The sequence below is a fragment of the Canis lupus genome, chromosome 6, assembly GCF_048164855.1.
Source record: "Canis lupus baileyi chromosome 6, mCanLup2.hap1, whole genome shotgun sequence".
Lineage (NCBI taxonomy): Eukaryota > Metazoa > Chordata > Mammalia > Carnivora > Canidae > Canis > Canis lupus.
Window position 1 is genome coordinate 7,662,735 of NC_132843.1, and position 15,518 is coordinate 7,678,252.

The 15,518-nt window shown below is 40.9% G+C and overlaps 1 long non-coding RNA gene across 1 annotated transcript in view; it reads right to left on the bottom strand.

Annotated features, from left to right (window-relative positions):
- The window catches only part of LOC140634969 (uncharacterized), a 76,928-nt gene that overhangs the window by 16,395 nt on the left and 45,015 nt on the right, over positions 1–15,518 (bottom strand). The window contains exons 10-11 of the long non-coding RNA XR_012032297.1: positions 8,317–8,434; positions 4,775–4,830 (exon numbers count right to left, since the gene is read on the bottom strand). This is a non-coding gene — a long non-coding RNA (uncharacterized lncRNA). The remainder of the gene's footprint in view (positions 1–4,774; positions 4,831–8,316; positions 8,435–15,518) is intronic.

Below are 15,518 nucleotides of genomic sequence, written 5' to 3' on the forward strand. Positions count from 1 at the left end.
AATCACGCTTGGTAGACTAGCATTTGGATACATCAAAGTTAGAGTAATGACTGGGTTACTTTTTAAGATGTAGATCTGTGGGATATTAGGCAGGCTTTTAGTAGGCACCGCTAAAGTCCAAATAGCTGTTCCTGACTACGTATCAAGCAATATGGCTGTTGCCTTTCAAAGGGAAAATTTCTAATTGCAACTTTCCAAAAACTTTTTCTCATCAGGTGAAGTAAGACTTTAGAAAGAATCTCTGTAATCTGCATGTGTGGCGGATCCCTGCTATATCCAGCACTCCCTTTCTTCCTTATTACCTCCTTCTTCCTTCTCTCTTCTTTTTTTTTTTTTTTTTTTCCACCTTGGGTACAGAGGGTTGACGTAAGCATTCATTAAGCATTAATGTTCGTGGACGTTATTATCACTGGCCCTTATATGGCCTTTGTCTCATTTGTTGATAAGCAAGTGAGTTTATTTTTGTTTGATGTCTCTTATCAGCAGACTCCACTACCTTTCCCGTCTCACCATTACAAGCAAATATTTAAATGTAATCTGCATCTTTGTATTTGCATACCTTCTTGCCAAGTGCATATTGCTTTTTGTATGTATCACTAGTTTATGTAAATAGTATTTTCAATCTCATTCTCGTTATTACCATGTTTCTTAAGTCCACATCCTTTGACGTATGAACTTCCATTGGTTCTAATAGTTACTGGTAGATCATGGTGTATATCTGCCGTGGATTGCTTTCCCAGTAATGGGAACCAGGTCACCCCCAACACCTGGCCACCACAAACAATGCTTCAGTGAACATCCTCATGCAGGTCTCCCGAAGGCCATGCATCAGAATTCCCATGGTGCTAGAGTAGAAATGTAGGACTTAGCCATGGCATGTCGCTGAGATAGGTGTGCAGCACTGTACTGTGACTCCTCCTCCCTATCCTCATGAATCTAAAGCAGCCATAGCATTAGCACCATTTGATCTTGTCTCTTCACCTCAGTTGGTTTAATCAGGGATCAATATTGGCCTCATGCAGGGCCAATGAGTCCCAGGGCACTGGAGCTCAGTTAAGGAAGGATAACTTTGAGGGAAGAAGGAATTTCAGTGTAAGTCAGGGCAGTAAGACAAAAGCCCGACTCTAGGGACAGAACACTGTCATGGGAAATAAGGGGGAAGCTGATATGTGGTGAATGGGGGGGGGGGGTGCCTTGGCTCAGTGGATTCCTAGCTTAGAAGCCTGCAGACAGGCCTCCCCCACGTCAAGACCCCCTGTGCCTCAGCAGTTGGTGCCAGAGCCATGTGGTGAGCAATGATCCAGTTTCAGCAAAACATCATCATCTCTCACATTAAATTAATGATGTTAATTTGAATGTTATTGCTTTTGTAGTTCTGCTTGTAATTAATTTGTAAATTTGTTTTGGTTTTATAACTGTAAACGAGCCATGATCATAAGGACTTTATACCTAATTTTATGTTACTTTATATTTGAGTAGCAATGCGATAAAAAAAAAAAAAATTAAAATCAACCCCGAAGGGATCCCTTTGTTTCATGAAAGTGCGGATTTTGCAATGCAGGCCAGGGAAGTGTTGCTCAAGTCTGATTTCACAGAGTTGGCTCTGGGGTCCAACTTTAAGGCAAACACATTTATTCCTGTTTGATATCGTCTTGTTAGGTTCCAGTCCTGGTGATCTTTTTTACTCTTAATTCTCCCATCCCAGAGCTTGCTTTCCTTCCAGCTTCATGCCTTTGGCAGATTTAAAAAGTATGCTACCAGTCAATGTTCTCAGTTGCAAGCAACAAAATCAACTCTGGCTGATGTAAATAGAGAAACAATTGATTGCAAAGATGTGGGGCGGCTCCCGGAATCACTGGGGAGGCCATAGAACCCTGTGCCATGGCAGGGAAGGAGCAGGAAAGACGCCACCACAGACCAGGGTACGAGACCCGACTGTGGAGGACGTCACTGCTTGTGCCTGGATGGCCCCCGCCTGCCCAGCCTGTGGCCCTGGACCGTGGACGCAGGCCCTGTGACGTGCCAGTGCTGCATGGAAACCCAGAGCCACTGCCACAACCTATCTCTGCCATGGAAAGGATTTGCCTCTATCATTCTCTGAGTTCCCATCCTCTGGCTTAAAACTGAGGGTGCGTTAGCCTGAGTGGCAAGTCCTGGGTCACCTACCTGCACCCTAGCTGGAAGCGAGCTGGGAATGCAAGTATCTGGTATTTTCTGGATCTACTATTGGAGGTGAGCTCTGCCTCCCATCAGGGCTTGTTATACAAGCTATTCCCCTAATATAGGAAGGAGGTTCGGGGGATCCTGTGTGACTCAGGCAGCTAGCTAAACATCTGCCCTGGGCTCAGGTCATGATCCAAGGGTCCTGAATCCAGCACCTATATCTGACTCCCTGCTTAGCAGGGTCCTGCTTCTCCCTCTGCCTGTGTCTCTGCCTCTCTGTGTCTCTCATGAATGAATAAATAAAATCTTGAAAAAAAAAAAAAAAAAGGAGGTTCAGATGCCAGGCAGGCAAAACAAGGACTTTATATGCTCTATGCCTACTTTTTTTTTTTTATCCAAGTAATTGTCAAAAGTGGAGCATAGGACCAGGGTGAGTGAGGACAGCCAGAGTTGGCAAGGGGCCTTTCTCTTGCAACTCCGCTTGTACTGATGACCAGCAGGATGCCGAGGGCTGGGACCAGGCAGCAAGTGACGTTTGCCCCGGCTATCTGCCTCATGCACAAATAGTTTCTTGGGTTTTCTCCCAAACTCACATTCCTGAAAGGAGGAGGAGGGAGGAGACAGGAGGAGAGCATGTTAGTTCTTGTTTTGTTTGAGTTCTTTCATCTGGCTAGATGCATTTCCAGTACCATGTAAATCAATGGCTTTTTTCATTACTGCAATAAAATTTGCCTTTGTACCTGACTCCCCAAGGAGCTGGAACATAAGCAGAGCTCTAAAATTCACACTTCACCACACTCGGGCGCAATGTCTTTGTTAAGACTCTGTTTGATCATTTTGCTTTTGATCTGCCTGTTTGCTTGGAAAGAACCATCCAAGTCTGCTGAGGGCCCTCCTACAGCAAACTCTCTGAGAGGGTCCTCTTAGGACCCATACCAGTTCCCCCCGGAAGTAGTTCTTGTTTACATTGGCTCATCACTCAGTCTTGCCTTGCTCTATGGCACCGACTTCACAAAGCCAGAGTGCACGGGAAGTCCAGGGTGTGTTTGTCAATGCCCTTGGCTTTGAGCTGTCAGGTGTAGGGTGAGGTGGGAGGTAGGAGACTGAGGAGGGGTGGGAAGTTCTCTCAAGAATCCCAGGTGACTGGTAGCTGGTCAACAAGAGACAAGTTCTTTTCTGCTTTGGAGAGCAAGAGAAAGAGGGGGAGCCCAGGGAACACTATTTTCTTTCTTGGTCAGGAGACAGTGCTAAAGTTAACAGACATAAAGGGAGCCCAGCAGATGTTAATCAAATAAATGTACCTACACTAGTTATCTATATATTTACAGACAATAATGGATCACCAAGATTTATAACAGCAAGTGCAATCTCAGACCAAAATGCAGGCAATTGTTCGCTTTCACACAGAATGAGTTATAGGAGCCCAAGTCTAAATATGGTGGGGGAAGTTCCCAGGAGAGCTGGATAGTATCATAAACATTTTTGAATGATAGCTCCTTGGGGGCTGCTTACCCAGTGGTCCGACAGGCCGGCAAAAACCTTTATATGGTAAGAGGCAGCTGCCAGCACACAGGGCTTGGGCAAGCCCAGCATGGCATCCTTCCTTCCCAGACAGGTGGTCTTGTCCTCTGGGGCTGCACTGTGGGGGCAGCTCACAGAGCCTTCTGCAAGCTGAGATGCTCTAGCTCCCAAACACTGAAGGAAGAAGGGTCTGACCCATCTTTTCTCTTCCCCAACCGCTTCTACTCAATCTGAAAGGGAGGATGGGTCGTCACATGTTCATTCTACAGATAAGTAAGGCATCTTCTAAGACGAAATGGACCACGATCTGTGGAGAGATGCCTAGCCAGTTGTGAGCATTTAATTATTTTTGAATGGTAAAATGCGGGCCCCAAGTATGATTTCTTAATTATGTTATAGAAGCTGTATTTAGATTAGGCCTTTACATGTGGTTAGAGGCTCCACTGGAAAACTCTTGGCCTTTTAAGCTGCATACAAAGGCAGTTCAGCATATGTTTGTTGCACTCATCATCAAACACTAAGGTACTTTGATAAGGAAGCCTTTTATCCATCCTTGTTTAATAGAATTAGAAGCAGAGATAGGAGAACTGAGCCTACTCAGAGTTGCAACTATCTGGCCTCAGAATACTTAGATAATCAGAATGATTATTATTATATACATGATAAGCAAATTAATTGTGTGTAAGTGCAACTGCATTTATTCTCTCTTTAGGGAAAAGCAAATGAAAAAGTTTGCCAGTAGATGATAAGAAGCCAGGCCAGAAAAGTTTCTCCTAGTTATTTGGGTAGTCTTCTGTCCCAGGTCTTTGTGTGTGTGCCTTTGGTTCATGCTCATTTATTCTGGGCAGTGGAGAAGGAGCTCAGAAGGGCTACTTGGGGTATACGGTTGGTGAGAATGGGAACCTTTCTGGGATTTTCTCAACTTCCACATTAACTTGCAGTGAGGTCATTCACACTGCTGAGGACAAATAGCATAGCTAAGGAGTCAGTCTCAGGCTGGAGTCCTGTCCCTTACTGAGTGGTTATGGAGCCAGAGAAGTTAGCTCCCATGTTTCATCTAGTCTATAATGAGAACAGAAGCAGTACCTACCTCATAGTTCGTTAACAAGACAATCCATCTAGAATGCCTGGAACGTACTAAATTCCCTGTAAAAATAATTTATTATTATTTAAATAATACTCCTTGTTGTGTCTTTATTTGGCACGATTGTTGAGAGGACATGGATATATCAATGATCATTTCTGTTACTAATATGTAAGGAATAGACTTTCAGATGTGTAATAAAAAGAAAACTCAGTATTGTTTTTTATGCCTTCATTTAGGAATAAGTAGCATATTCTTAGATTATGCTTGATGTAGGAATGGTGAGAAATCTGTGAATTCAACAGTTTTAGAAACATTCAAAGAACATATTTTTTAACCAGAACAGCAAAACCCTCCATTAAAAAAAAAGTGATGTATTTTTATTGTTGAATCTCCAGAACATTTGAGTTTATAAAGTCAGGCACACTAACTTCTGTTAGTCTCATACTAGACTCTAGAAATATGTATCTACCAAACTTCCAAATCTAAGGTCAAGTCTGCTTACAGCCCATCTTTGTAAGGATATCTTCCCAGCAGATGGATTCTCTTAGCATGGACTTGATGTTATGCATTTCATGATGTATTTGAGGGCTTTGAGGGTCTAAACATTTATTTCTCTCAATTAATAAAATAATTTCTTCAATTACTATTCATTCCCCCAAATATTTTGATGGCTTGCAAAAAGTTCTTATTAGAGATACAATTAGGAAAGAGGAATGAATACCATAAATGCTGTCTAACTGCTTCTAACATTATTGCTCTGAACTTCCTTGCAGTGAACCAAAAGGAAAACAAGATTAGTTACAATATTCACATTGTTTTGAAAACTAAATGCCCACAAGTTGCTTACAAGAAGCACATTTTGTCTTGGTCCTGAGACCTGAGAGAAATTTCCCCTCTGGGTCTCATAAAAAGAAAATTATGCAATATAATTTTTAGAATATTCAAAAATATCCCTGAAATGAATGCAGTACTGAATTTTATGTGATTGTCCTTACATAAGTGGGAGACATGATACAAAACCACAGTTTGGTAAAACCAATTCTATAAAAAGCCATACAGAAATAACTGCTCTAGGACCCACATGCCATATAAGCCTGCCCTTCTTCCATCATGGACCCAAATCTAGTTCCAGAAAGCCTTCATGAGTAAGGAGATAACTTACCCCAATTTCCAGTAGGTTGGTGACAGAGCCAGAGAACAAGATAGGGTTTTCTCCATTGAGATCGACCTAGCAGCACTTTCTCACCCAAAATTATCACCTATAGGACATATAATACCTTCCAGGGCAGTTGTGTCCAAGAAGGCTTTCCGTGATAACTGAGATCTTCTATGATCTTCTACGTGTAGATACTTGGTACTGTTCAATATGGCAGCCACTGGCCACATGTGACCATGGAGTATGTGAAATAGTAAGACTGAGGAACTGAGTTTTAAGTTCTATTTATATTTAATTACTTTTAAATTTGAAAGACCACAGTGGTTAGTGGCTGCTTTCTTGGACAGTGCAGCCCTGGAGAACCATGAGATGGCCACCAAACTCAGCTTATCCTTGCTCTAACTCTGGGCTTCTTGTGTTGCAGTTCTGACAGGGAGGAAGATCAAAAATTGCATTTGTGTGAGCAGTGGTTCTGAGCATGAGTTGGCAATGGCTTCAGTCAGAGACGATGGGGAACGAGAAATGTTGCAGCACATGGGTGAGATGTCTTAATTGGCTCAAATGCCTGCAGAGCCCTACAAGCTCGCAAGAAGGGCTGCTTCTGCCACACCCATCCTGATGGCTCTGCCCAGAGAGGAGATGAGGAGATCAATCTGGGATCGAGGGGCCTGATGAGAGCCAGGCTGAGTCCATAATGGAGCTCTGAGCTCCAGGCTCAGCTTCATTTTTATTTCCTTTTCAGGCATGAGATGTGGAGTTCCTCAGCTGAGGAACCACAGTGCTGATGAGTGATAATGTTTTAATTCATTGTAATTGTGCTGCTTATACTACAATTTCTAAGCTTAATTTTTTTCAAAATTAAAAAATATATATTTTAAATAATAATTTCCAAATTTTAAAATTAAAAAAAAATAATGGTAAGAGGTCATAAGAAATAAATCTCATCTCATAATACAGGTCCAGTTAAGGAAAGTAAAAATAAACCAACCTCTATAGTGTCTTACTCAACACAAAATGGGTTTATAGAGCAACAACGTGACAAGTAGCTCCAGCATATTCCAGTAATTTCTGAAATGTTAATTCCCCAAAGGATATTCTTTGGTGACGCAGAAGAAGATTTTACAACAGTGGCAGATATTGCACTCATAATTTGAAAATATATAAATTTAAAATAAAAAAGACTAATGCTTATAACGTTTTTTTTTTCAAAAATATTTTTTTGCTGTACAGAAAAACGACTTGCTCAGAAATCACTAGTGTAATACAGTTCAAGTAAAACCCTTTTTAAACACTGGCTTAAACCGGAGATTTCTTTAAGTATGATTATGTGATTTTTTCATAATGATCGTGAATATGAAGGTAAATGAAAAACCATTACTCTCCCTTTTGTACTAATATATTGTGTTAGCTAAAGAAAGGGATGCCAGATTCAAGTCTAATTACTTCTATTTCATTTCAGCTATATTTCTGTTTTCTTTATTGTTTTGCTGTCTGGGCTTCCAACCGTTTCTTAAAAGATGCAATATTTCTTTATCAAGTAGCAACAGAAACGAGGTAAATAAATAATTCCTTACAAATTAAATGAAGTCAGTCATAAGAGTAGAGTGAAACCAATTATTACTCTCTTCTAACAGCAAGCATGTGGGGTGAGGAAAAAGAAGTATTAAATAAGAATGGCTCAAATCCAGGTCTTTCTGATAGTCCTCCTGCTGAGGATTTCATGCCCACCTGGGAAATAGTCAGGGCACTAGTTTCTTTAATGTGTCTAAACAGCTTGGACCTATTTTTATTTCCTGCTACTCTCACTTTTATGGGTAGGGGTTACACAGCTTTATCATAGACTGTTAAAAGCTGTCCCTCTTTTTTATATTGAAATCAAATTGACATATAACGTTGTGGAAGGATCAACAGTGCCGGACGTGTTGAGTTGATATATTTACATATTGCAGTAGGATTACCACCATAGCATCAGTAACACCTCTATCGGGTCACAGAATTATTTGTTAGTTGTTTTTGGTTTGTTTGGGGGTTCTTTGGTAGTAGGAATACTTAAGATCTAGTCTTTTAGGTACTTTGAAGTTTAAAATATAACTTGACTATAACTGACCATAATCATTATTTCTTACTTGTTCTCAATTTTAAAGTGCATCGGGGATGCCCGGGTGGCTCAGTGCTTAAGCATTTGCCTTCAGTGCAGGGTGTGATCCTGGAGACTCAGGATCGAGTCCCATGTCAGGCTGCCTGCATGGACCCTGCTTATCCCTCTGCCTGTGTCTCTGCCTCTCTCTCTCTCTCAGTCTGTCTCTCATGAATAAATAAATTAAATCATAAATAAATAAATAAATAAATAAATAAAATAAAGTGCATCGGCTTTATCCACATTACTCACAACATTAAAAATTATATTCATGAAGTCCTGCATTCATCTTTTCTTTTCTAGATGGAGAGTCCCAATCCTTTCTGTGTTATTTCTGGGAGGGAATTCTGCTTTCTGATATTTTCTTGAGCTGTCAGAAATTGAGGAAATGGAGATTTAGAAATCACTTTTGCACAGTGGTGGTCTCGGCTTTATTAGGAGGCCAGTAGGTAGGATTTCCCTGGAGTTTGATGGGTGCAAGGCTGATATTTGCAATGCTGTGTAACACTGAATCCTCCTTCGGCTACTGCATTCCTTGGGGAGTAGGTTCACCTTGCTCTGTTTCAGGCTTCTCATGTATAAAATGGGGCTTTCTCGTCAACTAGAGTGTGAGGTTTTCATTGAGTAGGAGGTGAAAAGCCTAGACCCATAGCAATCACTCACTCAGTAAATGACAGCCCTGAGGTCCCCGGCTGGAGTGACACAACAACGCTAGGGGAACAGACAGCACACAGCAAACAATGTTGTCTCTCCTTCCTCCATGCAGTTCTCACAAACTAGTTTAGACAGTGGTGGCTGACAGGCTTGAAATGGTGGCACTTAAACCGAGTTCTCAAGCCAGGGCTTACTACAGAACCTCATTGCAGTTGGATCTCCCCCAGAAATGTGGTCTTAACTGATCAGTTAGGAATATTTCCATCAATACCAGTGAGTCTGCTACTTGGGCCCTGTCCACTCCTCCCCTCCCCCAAAGAAGGATGAGGTCATCTGCAGGATAAGACCTCCTTCCTTTTCCCTTAAGGGAAAGCAGCCTTGTCTGGAACCATCCTTTACTTTTGCTAATAACTTCCTCGGCCCACCCTCCTTCTATAAAAACCTTCCATTTTGTACAACTAACTCCTTGGAGCACCACTCTACTTGCTAGATGGGTCGCTGTCTGATTTAAGAATCATTGAATAAAGCCAATTAGCTATGCTTTTTAAAAAGAAAGAAAAGAAAGTGGGCAGTTCCAGTTCCTTTGAGTTCTTGGCTGCTTGAGAGTGTCCTCCCTCTATACACAAAGAACAGAGTGGCTCCTTCTACTGTGCTGGTGTAGTGCTCTCTCTGCTTCAGAATGTGGCAGGCATGGACCACTGTGCTGGCACTGATGGTGGAGGGAAAGCCCGAGGCTCCTCCTCCCTCCTTCTTCCCCATATGTGTGTTCTTCTGCCTGGATCTCCATAAGACTCTTCTTGAAACTGAGGTTCTGTAAATTTATGAAAGTGTGTCTCAGCGTTGGTCATTCTGTCTCATTTTTTCCCCCAAGACACAGGTTTGTTGAATGAATTCATTCATCCAGCAAGTATATATTAAGCACCTACCGTGTGCTGTGAATATGGCAGTGAACAACACAGACAAAAGCCTTGTCGTTGCAGAGGTGACATTCTCATGGGAAAAGACAATCAGTAAGCATAATATAAAGAGTGAAACACTGTTTGGAAGGGCGATCTGTGCTCTGAAAGAGGGTAAAGAGCCTACAGGATGGAGGTGGATTGCAATTTTAAATAGGCTGATTCAGAAAGGCCTGAGTGAAAAATAACATTTGAGCAAGGAGGTGAAGAAGAGGAAGGTGAGAGGCAGGTGGTTATTCTGGATGATGGAGGGTCAGGCAGGGGGAGAGGGAGAGCAGAGGGGAAGTCTCAAGACAGCCTGTGTGGTAGCAGAGGGGGTGGGAGGTAAAGGAGGGGAGACTGATGAGTCCCCAGGCCTTGACCCCACAGGACTCTGTGGCCAGCAGGGCTATATGGATTTCTCCCTGAGTGACATGAGAGCCATTGCAGGGTTTTGAGTGCAAGAAAAACCTGACGTGTGCCACGAAAGGAATATTTTGACAGTTGTGTATGGAATAGACTAGGGTATGGGAAGATTCAGCTCCTCCTTTTCTTCAGAAACACTTAAAAAAGTTCATTAGATCTTTCATTGTGTTTGTTCAATGTATCCTGTAGTTTCTTCAGAAATATGAGTTACACATATTTTGGGTTTCTTGGTCAGTATCTCACATCACTCATCTACCACTTTTACAGATCACTGCTTTCCCATTATCTTGGTAAGTTTCCCTCAAATTCATTTGTTTATTTACTTGTTTGACAGATAGTTATTCATGCCTTTGAGTGTGTTAATCACTGCACAAGACTGAAGTATCGAGGAGAGCAGATGGCAAAGCCCCTGCTCTGTAGACACTTATCTTCTAATGGTGGCGACAGACAATACACCAAATAGACAAACACACATGATGATTTCACAACACGACAGTGCTATAAAGAATATAAAATGGGAGGAATGTTCTAGAAAGGAATGGGGGAGGAGCATTAGATACTTGGGTCAAAGGAGGTCTCCCCGAGGTGATCTCCAAACTGAGACCCATGTGATAAGAAGAAACCAGCCATATTCCTAGGCAGGCAAAGATGCTTCGAGGCAGCAGCAAGTTTAAAGAGGTGAGACACAGGAGCAGACTTGGCATGTTTGAGGACTGAAGAGAAGACAGCAAGGAGTGAGCAAGGGAGCAGTGGGGCAGCAAGTTCAGAGATGCAGGCAAGGAGGGAAATTGGCTTTCAGATTCACAGTGAAGGTAGTCATTGGAGGATTTTAAGCAGGACATGGATGTGGTATGATTTACATCACTTTCCACAGGCCAGGGTAGGGCAGGCTTTTTTAAACAAGAAAGACATAAAAAGACAAAAAAAAAAAAAAGACATAAAAAGCAAATCATAAAGAAGATGTATAAATCTCACTGCATTAAAATTTAAAAATTCTATTATCAAAAACACGATTTAAAAAGTGAAGCCATAGCAGCAATGTCTGTAACAGCTGAGATGACCATTGACAGACGAATGCATTAAGAAGATGTGGTGTATATATACAATGGAATATTACCCAGCCATCAGAAAGGATGAATACCCACCATTTAATCGATGTGGATGGAACTTAGGGGTACTACGCTGAGTCCAATAAGTCAGTCAGAGAAAGACAATCATCATATGGTTTCACTCATATGTGGAATACAGGAAACAGCACAGAGGATCATAGGGAAGGGGGTGGAACTGAATGGGAAAAAAATCAGAGAGGGAGAAAAATCATGAGAGACTCTCAACTCTGGGAAACAAACTGAGGATTGCTGGAGGGGAGGTGGGTGGGGGGATGGGGTAACTGGGGACAGGTATTAAGGCGGGCATGTGATGTGATGAGCACTGGGTGATGTATGCAACTGATGAATTATTGAACACTACATCTGAAACTAATGTGTTGACTAATTGAATTTAAATAAAAATAAATAAATAAATAAATGAAAAGTGAAGCAACAACCAGAAAACTAACCAGTGATTAGTGTATAATATATACATTTTTTCCCCAAAAATCAGTAGGAAGGAAAAAAATCAATGGAAAAAATGGGTTGAAGATGTGAAACTGGAAGTTAATAAGCATGTAAAAGATGCTCACTGTGATTGGTATTTATTTATTTATTTATTTTTAAAGATTTTATTTATTTATTCATGAGAGACACACACAGAGAGAGAGAGAGAGAGAGAGAGAGACAGGCAGAGGGAAAAGCAGGCTCCATGCAGGGATGATGTGGGACTTGATCCTGGGTCTCTAGGATCCCGCCCTGGGCTGAAGGCAGCACTAAACCACTGAGCCGCCTGGGCTGTCCGTGATTGGTATTTAGATTTCAAAAGGCACAAGAGGCTATTTCACACCCAACTGATTGTTAAAAAGTATTAGGCTAACAATATAAAGTGTTGGAAAGGATTTAGGGCAATAGGAGCCCACATGCTGCTGGGGGATGATAAATTGGTAAGACATATTTTGGAGAATTGTTCAGTAATCTTAAGAAGAGCTGAAGATGCTCATTCTCTTTAGTCCAGGAATTTTACCATGGAACATAGGTCTTAGATAAATTCTTGAGCATGAGACAGGGAAAGATCTTAAATATGTTCATAGCAGGTGCCTCAGGCTGTTTGGGCTGTTAAAGCACCGTAGACTTCGTGCCTTATAAATGACAGACATTTATTTCTCATAGTTCTAGAGGCTGGAAGTTAGAGATCAGGGTGCCAGCATGGTCAAGTTTTGGTGAGAAATGTTCTGGTAGCAGATGCTGACTTTTTGCTGTACCTTCACATGGCAGAAAGGACAGGTGAGCTCTCTGGAACCTTTTTTATAAGAACATGAATCACATTCAGGATGGCTCCATCCTTATGACCTAATCGTCTCCCAAAGGTCCCACCTCCAAATAACATCACCTTGGGGATTAGGTTTCAACATACAGATTTTAGGGGAACACAAACACTCAGGCAATAGCAATAGAAAGAATTGTTTGAAATAATGAAAAAGAAAAAGAAACTAAATATCCACAGGAAGATGGATAAATTAATTTATATGTTTGGAATGCTATACAGCAGTGAAAAATGAATGAATGAGTCATAGGTATCAAAATGGCTTAATCTCATAAAAATACTTTGGAGTGCAAGAAAACTGCAGAAGAATACACTTAGTATGCTACTCATAAATAAAGTTTAAAATATACAAAAATTATGTGATGTTTAGAAAATCAAACACAAGGATAAAATATGCAGAAATATATATGAATGACAAACACAAAATTAAATTTAATGCTTACTTTTGATGGTGAAGAAAGGAAGAATAATGAGGGGGCTACTACCCAAAGGCTTTCACTAACTTGAAATATTCTATTTCTTAAGCTGCTCTATGGGTATATGGTAGACTTGGGGGGTTTAGGCTCTGTTGGCTTTACATTACAAAATGTTACCATAAGGGAAAAAGGGGAAACTGAATGGGGAAAAAACAGAGAAGATAAACCATGAGAAACTCTCATAGTTTGGAAACAAACAAACGGGATTGCTGGAGGGGAGGTCGGTGGGGGGATGGTGTAACTAGATGACAAGCATTAAGGAGGTCACGTGATGTGATGAGCACTGGGTGTTGTACGCAACTGATGAATTCTTGAAAACTACATCTGAAACTAATGATATACTATATGTTGGCAAATTGCATTTAAACTTAAAAGACAAAATGAATTATTATCATGAAATATTTAAGATCCAGAAACAGGCATAAATGGAAAAGATTCCTTAATCCACTTGTGGAAAGTGACAAGCAAGAGTGAAAGCAGAGATGACCAGTGGAGGATTGACTAGCTCATTAATCCATGCAAGAAATGGTGGAGATGGGGAAAAATCAAGGTAGTACCTACCAGACTTGGTAATGCATTAGTGGAGTGAGTTGAAGAGAGAAATCAAGCACAATCCCTAGAATATTGGAGGAAGGGAATGGTGTAGGAGCTCAAGAGATAAAGAGGTTTAGGGTTGCATGCAGAGCATGAAGCTCAGTTTAGAATACATTAAATTTGAAATATTTAGTAGACATCCAAGTCAGAATGCCAAGTTGACAGTAGATATGAGTAGAGCTCAAGGACAGATGTATGCCTTTGGGAGTCATTAACATGTAGATGGCATGAGAATATCTGGAGACACATGCTAGGTAAAGTAGAGGAAACCCAGGAATGATGGATGGACATTGTACTATTGGCTGAGGAGGAGCTAAGACAGAAACTTAAAAAAGAGGTAAATGACATCAGAAGTTAAGTGACAGAATGATTATCAAGAAGGAAGGGGTTAATCTCACTAAAGTCAAGTAAAATGTGGACAAAGAAGTGTCAATAGAAGTGGTTGGATACCTTCACAAGAGCTGTTTCATTGTTGTGATCAGGGCAAAATAGGGACTGGACTGATCTTAAGAGTAAATGGGAGGAAACAAGGATGGATCAACCCACCTATAAAAAATAAACAGCATACATATACAACTGAGGTCTTTTGTGATACCCCTACCTCTATCACTTCCCTTTCATCTCAGAGTGAATCATTGTTTTGAAACTGGTGGTTTTTCCACCATGTTTTTTTATTTTCATATGCATTTCATATGCATTTGTATGCATATTTATGCAGTTAAGATGATTTGTGTTTCTAAGGTTTGTACAGCTGCTACCATATTTGACATGTCCATGTGCAACTTGACTTTTTTTACTTTGTGCAAAAAGATTGAGATATAGTTACATGGCACCTGCAGATTTGTAGATTGGCTATTTGTAACTGCTTTATAGTGTTCTATTTATCAATATAAGATAATGTATTCCTTTATTCCTCTATTTATGAAGAGTTAGTTGGGTTTCCATTTTTGTTGTACAGGACTCCTTGGACTCACATTCAAAGTTTCTCTTGTTCACATACCTAGAACTTGAATTTCTAAATTTCTATATTGTAGGTGTCTTGGTCTGCTCAGGCTGATACAATAAAATACTGCATACTGTTGGGGAGGCTCAAACAATGGAAATTAATTTTCTCACAGTTCTAGAGGCCAGAAGCTGGCGATGAGGCCAGCATGGTCACTTTTCTGGTGAGAGCTCTCTTCCTGACTTGCAGACAGCCACATTTCTGTTGTGTTTTCACATGACAGATCTCTCTCATTCTCTCTCTCTCTCTCTCTCTCTCTCTCTCTTTTTCTTACAAGCCACAATCCTACAGGATTACAGCCCTACTCTTATGACTTCATTAGGTCCTCATTAGGGGTTAAAGCTTCAACATCAAAATTTTAGGGTGGCTAGAGACATGATTGGGCATTTTTAACTTCCCTAGATATTACCAAATTGCCCTCCAGAATGTTTGTGCTAATTTACACTCTCATAAACAGAGTAAATACTTACCCTTTTAAATGGGACATGAAAGAAATAAAAATTTTAAATTTTGGGGCAAATTGATACCTGAAATTGGAAACTCCTAAGACATGAATATGAATGGGATTCCAGATTCTAGAAACGGTGAAATAATAGAGTGTACAGAACCACATCTCTGGGAAATACTTCAAGTGATATGCAGGCAATTTCATAATCAGATAGAGAGAGCATCCAAACACCACATGAATGTTGAATATGCAGCATTGCCCAGACATCATCCTATCATGGCACTCAGTTGACCTGGCACACCTAGACTGTCTCATGAAGACTGCTCTGTGCAGTGCAGGCTGGGAAATTCTAGACCAGAGCACTGCAAAAGCAGACACCAGCCCAGAGTCTCAGATACCCATATTCTCAGCCCCTGGGACACACATCATGTTGTACTGATCAAGACTGACCATGTCATACTTGGTCAAGAACTCAGGAGGTTCAGAGATCACTGAATGGAGAT